Raw genomic sequence first — 10000 nt, 5'->3', positions numbered from 1 at the left:
TTGTTTAAAGGTATGCAACCAACATTACACAAAACGCGCGCTAAAGTTGCCTAAAACCACGAAGTACTACGTATACTTTAATTGTAACGCAACTGGTTTCACAGTAAACGTGTATGAAAATTGCCTATATTCAAGAAGTACTACATTTGTTTAAATATTGTATTACTGTTACGAAGTACGACGTTTAAATATTATGAATTATTTTAAGTTGTATATAAAATCATAGCTATTTTTGTAAATTAATAATGCAACCCGCAATACACCAAATGTGTATTAATATTGCCTAACTTGTACGAAGTACAACGTTCATTTAAGTGCATTAAGTATGGTGCTCTGTGTGATGAAATACGACGTTCATGTGACCATAAAGTAACAAACGAAGTACGGCGCTCACAAATGCAGCACTCAAAATTATTGTTTCATTGCACGACGTTTGCTTTGTTTCTGACTGCGACGAAATGCAGCGTTCATTTGACTTTGTACATAGTACAGACGAAGTACGACGTTTGCGAAGTACGGCACTCAAAATCGTGATTTTCATGTACGACGTTTATTTGCACGTCCTGCCGACTGCGACGGAGTACAGCGTTCAATTGACTTTGTACATAGTACAGACGAAGTACGACGTTTGCGAAGTACGGCACTCAAAATCGTGATTTTCATGTACGACGTTTATTTGCACGTCCTGCCGACTGCGACGGAGTACAGCGTTCAATTGACTTTGTACATAGTACAGACGAAGTACGACGTTTGCGAAGTACGGCACTCAAAATCGTGATTTTCTTGTACGACGTTTATTTGCACGCGCTGTCGACTGCGACGAGGTTTAGCGTTCACTTGACTTTGTACATAGTATAGACGAAGTACGACGTTTGCAAAGTACGGCACTCAAAATCGTGATTTTCTTGTACGACGTTTATTCGCACGTGCTGCCGACTGCGACGAAATGCAGCGTTCATAGTACAAACGAAGTACGACGTTCACAAAGTGATGAAGTAAAACGTAAACAATAAATAATATAATAATTTTATTTGTGTTGTATATAATGAAAAAACAGCAAATTTTTTTGCAAATTACGTATCTGTAAATAAATGTAAACATTTAGCAACTAATCAAAATTGTTTTTTTTGCCTAGATATTAAAGTAAAACATAAAAATACATTAAATTTATAAAATGCAACCCGCAGCACACTAGATGTGCATTAATATTGCATAACCTTTACGAAGTACGACGTCCAAAAATATTAATTTTTTTTTATATTGAGGTTAAAAGTGAGAAAACATAAATTAATAATAATGCAACCTGCAATACACTTAATATGTACTGATCTTGCATAACCTTCACGAAGTACTACGTTTAAATATAAATTAATATTATTGTGACCCGCAATACACTAAATTTGTATCAATATTGCATAACCTACACGAAGTACGACGTTCAAGAATATTAAAGAATTTTATTTGTGTTGTATATAATAAAAAAACAGCAAATTTTTTTGCAAATTACGTATCTGTAAATAAATGTAAACATTCAGCAACTAATCAAAAGTGTTTTTTTGCCTAGACATTAAAGTAAATCATAAGAATACATTAAATTTATAAAATGCAACCCGCAGCACAACAGATGTGCATCAATATTGCATAACTGTTACGAAGTACGACGTCCAAAAATATTAAATTTTTTTTTATATGAAGGTAAAAAGTGAGAAAACATAAATTAATAATAATGCAACCTGCAATACACTTAATGTGTACTGATGTTGCATAACCTTCACGAAGTACTACGTTCAAATATAAATTAATATTATTGCGACCCGCAATACACTAAATTTGTATCAATATTGCATAACTTACACGAAGTACGACGTTTAAAAATATTAAATGTTTTATTTGTAGTTTGCATATAATAAAAAAAAAAACAAATTTTTATGTAAATTACGTATCTATAAATAAACGTACACATTTAACAATTAAATAAACATAGTATTTTGGCCTAGATATTAAATTAAAACATAAAAATGCATAATATTTATTAAAATGCAACTTGCAATACAGCAAATGTGTATTAATATTGCATAACCTTTACGAAGTACGACGTTCACGAAGTACGTCGTTTACGAAGTGCGACGTTTACGAAGTACGTCGTTTACGAAGTGCGACGTTCACGAAGTACGTCGTTTACGAAGTGCGACGTTCACGAAGTACGTCGTTTACGAAGTGCGACGTTCGCGAAGTACGACGTCTACACATTAGGGCACTCAAAATTATTGTTACGTTGTACGACATTCAGACGTTCCAACTGCGACTAACTACAGCATTCATTTGACTTTGCACATACGACGAACGAAGTACGACGTTTACGAAGTACGGCGCTTAAAATAATTTTGTTTTTATTAATTAATTATTTTTTTTAAAACAAACGTTTTTATAATTAAATTTTATAATGGTTTAAATATAAAATATGACTTTTTAATATTATCAATATTTAAAATATTTTCTCCCTTTTGTGTGTATGCCTTATAGTTATAGAGCTGTGCGCTTCGGTAGACGTCGCCTGTGGAGCTATGTCAGTGGAGCGGTGCGCACATCCAATACCGAGCGGCTGCCTCGATCGGTGTCGCGCTGGTATACATATGGTAGTGGTGTGTGTCGATGCGTTGAGTGAGGCGATATGAACGGTGTAACGGTTTAGTCGAAGTTTATCATAAATGACGACGACAAAACGACCGATTATGTATACGTTCTGCATTTGCTTCCAATTTATCGACGTTTATCGCACATTTCCGCTATCGAATTCGAATAGGGCTTTGCTTGCGAGATTGCTTTATTTTGTGATTTTGTGGCTCGCCCAGTTCCCCACAGCGAGATTGCGGATGCGGCAAAACGTATTCTCTTACGTTGGCGGTCCTTATGCAATCAAACTTTGTTGAACTAACAAATGTTTGTGATTTAAACAAACAAAAATAATAAATGCGTCAACTCTCTAATATCCGAGCGAGAATATTTATATAATATTCGTAACGTTTATGGATTCGAAAGAATTTCATAAATTCACGTCGCATTCAATCTTGCGAAGAGTGAAGAGAATGTTTGAACTTTTAAATCGGCAAAGGTAAAAAATAATATTATAAATATTATTATTATGCCTTTATTGACCGATATATGTGTTGTGGTGTTTAACGACTACGACGACGATGATGACGATACATTTATCTCTATATCGTACGAAGAAAAGAAGAAACAGCGTGGCGTTACTTTCTTATATGTTAGATTGTTTCGCACAAACGCGCATATTCTTCATCTTTATAAACGATGATGATGAGTATTTTATTCTCTCGTCTGTCTCAAAAAACACAAAAACACAGTTCCCTGGTTGATCCTGCCAGTAGTCATATGCTTGTCTCAAAGATTAAGCCATGCATGTCTCAGTACAAGCCAAATTAAGGTGAAACCGCGAAAGGCTCATTAAATCAGTTATGGTTCCTTAGATCGTACCCACATTTACTTGGATAACTGTGGTAATTCTAGAGCTAATACATGCAAACAGAGCTCCGACCGGAGACGGAAGGAGCGCTTTTATTAGATCAAAACCAATCGGTGGCGGTTTCGCCGTCATCGTACAACTTGGTGAATCTGAATAACTTTACGCTGATCGCACGGTCTCGCACCGGCGACGCATCTTTCAAATGTCTGCCTTATCAACTGTCGATGGTAGGTTCTGCGCCTACCATGGTTGTAACGGGTAACGGGGAATCAGGGTTCGATTCCGGAGAGGGAGCCTGAGAAACGGCTACCACATCCAAGGAAGGCAGCAGGCGCGCAAATTACCCACTCCCGGCACGGGGAGGTAGTGACGAAAAATAACGATACGGGACTCATCCGAGGCCCCGTAATCGGAATGAGTACACTCTAAACCCTTTAACGAGGATCAATTGGAGGGCAAGTCTGGTGCCAGCAGCCGCGGTAATTCCAGCTCCAATAGCGTATATTAAAGTTGTTGCGGTTAAAAAGCTCGTAGTCGAATTTGTGTCCCGCGCCGCCGGTTCATCGTTCGCGGTGTTAACTGGCGTTTCGCGGGACGTCCTGCCGGTGGGCTTAGCTCGAGAGGGCGGCCCAACTCAATCCCGCCGCGGTGCTCTTCATTGAGTGTCGAGGTGGGCCGGCACGTTTACTTTGAACAAATTAGAGTGCTTAAAGCAGGCTAAAACTTCGCCTGAATACTGTGTGCATGGAATAATGGAATAGGACCTCGGTTCTATTTTGTTGGTTTTCGGAACCCCGAGGTAATGATTAATAGGAACGGATGGGGGCATTCGTATTGCGACGTTAGAGGTGAAATTCTTGGATCGTCGCAAGACGGACAGAAGCGAAAGCATTTGCCAAAAACGCTTTCATTGATCAAGAACGAAAGTTAGAGGTTCGAAGGCGATCAGATACCGCCCTAGTTCTAACCATAAACGATGCCAGCTAGCGATCCGCCGACGTTCCTCCGATGACTCGGCGGGCAGCTTCCGGGAAACCAAAGCTTTTGGGTTCCGGGGGAAGTATGGTTGCAAAGCTGAAACTTAAAGGAATTGACGGAAGGGCACCACCAGGAGTGGAGCCTGCGGCTTAATTTGACTCAACACGGGAAACCTCACCAGGCCCGGACACCGGAAGGATTGACAGATTGAGAGCTCTTTCTTGATTCGGTGGGTGGTGGTGCATGGCCGTTCTTAGTTGGTGGAGCGATTTGTCTGGTTAATTCCGATAACGAACGAGACTCTAGCCTGCTAAATAGGCGTATTTCGACATCCCAAATGCCGGCTGGAGCCGGGTTCGCCCGGTCTCTATGTGCGGTTTTTACTGTCGGCGTACAAACAATTCTTCTTAGAGGGACAGGCGGCTTCTAGCCGCACGAGATTGAGCAATAACAGGTCTGTGATGCCCTTAGATGTTCTGGGCCGCACGCGCGCTACACTGAAGGAATCAGCGTGTCCTCCCTGACCGAGCGGTCCGGGTAACCCGCTGAACCTCCTTCGTGCTAGGGATTGGGGCTTGCAATTGTTCCCCATGAACGAGGAATTCCCAGTAAGCGCGAGTCATAAGCTCGCGTTGATTACGTCCCTGCCCTTTGTACACACCGCCCGTCGCTACTACCGATTGAATGATTTAGTGAGGTCTTCGGACCGGTGCGCGGTGGCGTTTCGACGTTGCCGATGTTGCTGGGAAGATGACCAAACTTGATCATTTAGAGGAAGTAAAAGTCGTAACAAGGTTTCCGTAGGTGAACCTGCGGAAGGATCATTAACGTGTAAATGTTGTTGTTTAGTTGTCACACATACACACACATTTTGTCTGTGCTGATCAACAAAAAACACACATACATACACTATTCGTATGATGATCAATTCTCATACAAAATTCTTTATTATGCGTCGAACGGAAAAGCAACAACGGGTCGTCTTGCATTAAGCGGATCTGTTGTTACGTTTTTCGATTTATTTTATAAATCGATTGTAAACGTGCCGTAAACGACGTTTTCAAAGAATTTTTTCGAACATTAACACGAATCAATATTGTCGAAAGATGGTTATGTGCTAACGTTTTATTATTGCTTTCGCAGTGCCGGTCTTAGCGTATTTCCATCATCGTATTCGCTTCGAAAAAAAGTACTAATACACAGTGGTGGTGTATAATTAATGTGCAAGAGATGTTGTTGTTGTTGTTGTAGTATTTGTATATGGTTGGAGTTATTTATAATAACAAACAAGAATGAATGAATGAATAATAATGGTGTCTGCCAATACGATCGTACTTTATGTACACGACTAAAACTTTATACATACAAACCATAATAATAAATAAACTCGAAACAACCAACAACAAAATTAATACGCTACTGTACATACAAATACACATTTATACATACCATCATTTTACTTAACCGATGGTGAGTGATGTTTGAAAAATAAACGCTTAGGCTTACGGTTTTGTAAGCCAGTCTTTGCGTATTTTCTTCATCGTATTCGCTTCGGAAAAAAGAAAATAAAGATGGTGTATAATTAATGTGTAAAAGAGATGTTGTAGTTGTAATTTAATTTGTAAATGGTTGGAGTTTATTAATAAATAAAAGGGGCTGTCTATTCGTCTGTACTTTATGTACAAGACTAAAACTTTATACATACAAACCATAATAATAAATAAACTCGAAACAACCAACAACAAAATTATTACGCTACTGTACATACAAATACACATTTATACATACCATCATTTTACTTTACCGATGGTGAGTGATGTTTGAAAAATAAACGCTTAGGCTTACGGTTTTGTAAGCCAGTCTTTGCGTATTTTCTTCATCGTATTCGCTTCGGAAAAAAGAAAATAAAGATGGTGTATAATTAATGTGTAAAAGAGATGTTGTAGTTGTAATTTAATTTGTAAATGGTTGGAGTTTATTAATAAATAAAAGGGGCTGTCTATTCGTCTGTACTTTATGTACAAGACTACAAAAACGTTTTATAACAATAAAAAGCTCGAAACAACCAATAACAAAATATACTACTACTATACTACTATACATACAAACGCACATTTATAAATACATAAAATCAATTTACTTTATCGATAGTGAGTGATGTTTGGAAAAAAACGCTTAGGCTTACGGTTTTCGGGTACCTGGGTTCCGCATGCGTCGAAGTAATAATTTACTTTAACGACGCGACGAACCGTAGGAATCTAAATAAAAAAGTTTATTAACTTTTTTAGATTCTGTGGGTTTTAAATGATATACGCCCGACTGACGAAGGAACGTTTTGCACTGCCTGTGCTTTTCTTTTGATTCGTTTTTATGTCGACGGACGTTCTTAGAATGCCCACCAAACGACGTATCACACAAAACACCCTACAATTGTATTGTTTGGTAAATATTGTTGTGATTAAGTTTGTAGCTGTGGCGTTTGTTTGAAGAAAACGTCTGGTTTTTCGACATATTTTCTATTTAATAAATATACATAATGCTTATCGCAAAAGGAGCAGAGTTTTATAGACAAAGTTGATAGAGAAAAAAAACCTAATAGATATATATACGTATTTATAAAACGTTAATATCATCGGGTTATTCTTTATGTAAACTTAAACTATAACTGCATACTCTTTTCGATAAGTAGAAACAAATGCCACTTTAATTAAATAAAATATTATAAAATATAACGCCGAACGTTTCTTTCGATTGGTCCGTTTCTCACATATACATCACAATTGTAATAACCTTAAGTAGTTATTTTTGTTGTTGTGTGATGATGAAACGATTTCGATGTGGAACGGTGCGTTATGTAATAATATTTTAAATTTGTTTGAAAAGATTACCCTGAACGGTGGATCACTTGGCTCGTGGGTCGATGAAGAACGCAGCTAATTGCGCGTCAACTTGTGAACTGCAGGACACATGAACATCGACATTTCGAACGCACATTGCGGTCCTCGGATATACTGTTCCCGGACCACTCCTGGCTGAGGGTCGTGTCAATTTCAAAGACTGCTCGGTTTTTGTCTTAAACACAGCGCACAATGTTGTGTAGACAATTACGTCGGAGCGTGTTGGGTGCAAATATGACGCGTTACTATAATTGTTAATTGATTGTCGGTTGTCATAATAAAATATTATGCAACGTAGACAACAATAAAAACAATATAAAAAATAACGCGGCATCCTAAAACGCAATAGCGGCTGACATTCTTATTAGTTTGTTGGTACAAGTTGGTTTAGACGTAGCACGTCCGATATTAAAAAGCAGCCACAACGCTTAAATTTCGAACGAAGCGATCGTCGTGTCCGAGACGTTAAAGTTGTTTATATGCATATTTTATGCACTATAATTAACAACAACAACATTCTCGCAACGACGTCAGATCGATGTTTGAAATTGTTTGGAGGCAGCCATATAAACGGAATACGTGTAATTATCGTCTGACAAAATAAAGGCAAATTTATATTTGCGACCTCAGAGCAGGTGAGACTACCCGCTGAATTTAAGCATATTATTAAGCGGAGGAAAAGAAACTAACTAGGATTTCCTTAGTAGCGGCGAGCGAACAGGAAAAAGCCCAGCACTGAATCCCGCGGCCGAAACCGGACGCCGGGAAATGTGGTGTTAGGGAGGATCCGTCATCCCGAGATTGTGCGACGCGTCCAAGTCCATCTTGAACGGGGCCACAGCCCATAGAGGGTGCCAGGCCCGTAGTGACCGTTGCCGATAACGGGAGGATCTCTCCTCAGAGTCGGGTTGCTTGAGAGTGCAGCCCTAAGTGGGTGGTAAACTCCATCTAAGGCTAAATATGACCACGAGACCGATAGCGAACAAGTACCGTGAGGGAAAGTTGAAAAGAACTTTGAAGAGAGAGTTCAATAGTACGTGAAACCGTTCAGGGGTAAACCTGAGAAACCCGAAAGGTCGAAAGGGGAGATTCAGCGTGACTCGATAGCGGCGCTAAATGATCGTGCGACGAACGGCGTACGCGTCGTTCGCGCCTTTTGTTTATGCGAACCGAAGTCGAACGCGTGCACTTCTCCCCCAGTAGGACGTCGCGATCCTTTGGGTGTCGATCTAAGGCCCGCGGTGGAGCCCGTTCGAACGGTTCGCCGTTTCGGACGAACCCGCGGTGTTTCCCGGTCGACTCGCTCGAAGGTATGCATATGGCGCCGGGCCGCTACACAGTTAGCGTCCGACCATTGGCAAGCGCGTTCGTTTATGACGGTAATCGCACCTGGTGTCGGTTCTGTCTACGAATGGCTGTTCGCCAATGAGTTCTCGGACAGACTCGGTTGAAACGCCGATCTGCGACGCTATAGCTTTGGGTACTTTCAGGACCCGTCTTGAAACACGGACCAAGGAGTCTAGCATGTGCGCGAGTCATTGGGACATGACTAAACCTAAAGGCGCAATGAAAGTGAAAGTTCGTCTTGCACGGACTAAGGGAAGATGGGCGGCCGTTACGGCTGTCGCCCCGCACTCCCGGGGCGTCTCATTCTCATTGCGAGAAGAGGCGCACCAAGAGCGTACACGCTGGGACCCGAAAGATGGTGAACTATGCCTGGTCAGGACGAAGTCAGGGGAAACCCTGATGGAGGTCCGTAGCGATTCTGACGTGCAAATCGATCGTCGGAACTGGGTATAGGGGCGAAAGACTAATCGAACCATCTAGTAGCTGGTTCCCTCCGAAGTTTCCCTCAGGATAGCTGGCGCTCGTCGCTTACGAGTTTCATCCGGTAAAGCGAATGATTAGAGGCATTGGGGTCGAAACGGCCTCAACCTATTCTCAAACTTTAAATGGGTGAGATCTCCGGCTTGCTCGAACTTTATATGAAGCCGCGAGACTCGAATCAGAGTGCCAAGTGGGCCATTTTTGGTAAGCAGAACTGGCGCTGTGGGATGAACCAAACGCCGAGTTAAAGCGCCTAAATCGACGCTTATGGGATACCATGAAAGGCGTTGGTAACTTAAGACATCAGGACGGTGGCCATGGAAGTCGGAATCCGCCAAGGAGTGTGTAACAACTCACCTGCCGAAGTTACTAGCCCTGAAAATGGATGGCGCTGAAGCGTCGTGCTTATACTCGGCCGTCAGCGGCATGTGCGGTCGGTTATTTAATTAACCGGCCATGAAGCCCTGACGAGTAGGAGGGTCGCGGCGGTGAGCGCAGAAGGACTGGCCGTGAGGCCGTCTGGAGCCGCCGTCGGTGCAGATCTTGGTGGTAGTAGCAAATACTCCAGCGAGGCCCTGGAGGACTGACGTGGAGAAGGGTTTCGTGTGAACAGCCGTTGCACACGAGTCAGTCGATCCTAAGCCCTAGGCGAAAGCCGATGTTGATGTGGTGTAGATATGTCGTTGGTTCGTTTTTAATTCGAACGTAAACGTACGAAGCGAGCACACACCCATTGGGCGAAAGGGAATCCGGTTCCTATTCCGGAACCCGGCAGCGGAACCGTTAATAATTCGGGCCCTCGCAAGAGAGTTCG

At 41.4% G+C, this 10000-nt stretch overlaps 3 non-coding genes across 3 annotated transcripts in view; all 3 read left to right on the top strand.

The window, feature by feature from the left end:
- The first annotated feature begins 3366 nt into the window (after positions 1-3366).
- On the top strand, positions 3367-5289 carry LOC135267703 (small subunit ribosomal RNA). Its single transcript, XR_010336091.1, has one exon. It is a non-coding gene; the product is annotated as a small subunit ribosomal RNA (ribosomal RNA).
- A 2058-nt stretch (positions 5290-7347) lies between these two features.
- LOC135267701 (5.8S ribosomal RNA) lies at positions 7348-7504 on the top strand. The gene has a single exon (XR_010336089.1). It is a non-coding gene; the product is annotated as a 5.8S ribosomal RNA (ribosomal RNA).
- Positions 7505-7980: 476 nt separating this feature from the next.
- LOC135267699 (large subunit ribosomal RNA) overlaps positions 7981-10000 on the top strand; it is a 4028-nt gene continuing 2008 nt past the window's right edge. Inside the window, exon 1 of the ribosomal RNA XR_010336087.1 lies at positions 7981-10000. This exon is cut by the window's right edge and continues 2008 nt beyond it. This is a non-coding gene — a ribosomal RNA (large subunit ribosomal RNA).

The sequence above is a fragment of the Tribolium castaneum genome, unplaced genomic scaffold (genome assembly GCF_031307605.1).
Source record: "Tribolium castaneum strain GA2 unplaced genomic scaffold, icTriCast1.1 ptg000079l, whole genome shotgun sequence".
NCBI classification, from domain to species: domain Eukaryota; kingdom Metazoa; phylum Arthropoda; class Insecta; order Coleoptera; family Tenebrionidae; genus Tribolium; species Tribolium castaneum.
This window is presented reverse-complemented; position numbering and strand designations above follow the sequence as displayed.